Here is a 694-nt window from a genome sequence, read left to right as displayed (position 1 = left end):
AACCTCTGAGCACATCGATTATCTACCAGAGCTCAGAAAGGTCGCTCAATTGTAAGGGCACTGACAAGCTTCAGCAAGGGTCAATGTTTAAGCAGAATACATACATACGGCAATATTAGGTCAGCTGCATGTAGCCATACAAATAGAATATCTCTTGCAGCAATCTGTCCCTCCCTTTGGTTGGTAACTGATGTCTAGGAAGAAAATAAAAACCAAGGTAAGATTGTGCTGAAGTTTCCTTAGAGATAGCCTCTCCCAGCTGGGCCTGAATGCCACATTTGTCAACATCTCAGCTCTAGTCAGCCTTCAGTCATACCCTAGAGGCGTCCAGTGCACAAAATGCATGGGGAAAAATGGTAAAGGTGACATTTTTTTCCATGAAAAAAAAGATTGATTTTTCCTAGACCACTTTAATTAGATATGAAAGAAAACAAAATCCTCTCTTGGGAACTTCCATCCATCACAAAGCAGCGATTTCAGTGTTCCTGGAAAACCTTACATACAGCAGGCTTACTTCAGTACGCTGTTATCAGCCTCAGCCGCCAGCCCATCCAGTATCTCAAGCAGGGCAGCTAAGGAGCCTTTTGATCATGGCAGCATGCACATGCACAACGTTACCCCGGAGTAAAGGATGACCTGGACTGCCTTAGCCTCGTCCAGATGTCAGGATGCCTAAGTGAGCAGCCCACCTCAG

Source organism: Egretta garzetta, unplaced genomic scaffold (genome assembly GCF_000687185.1).
Source record: "Egretta garzetta isolate BGI_Z169 unplaced genomic scaffold, ASM68718v1 scaffold118, whole genome shotgun sequence".
Lineage (NCBI taxonomy): Eukaryota > Metazoa > Chordata > Aves > Pelecaniformes > Ardeidae > Egretta > Egretta garzetta.
The sequence above is the reverse complement of the archived record's forward strand: the minus strand, read 5'-3'. Positions refer to the sequence as shown.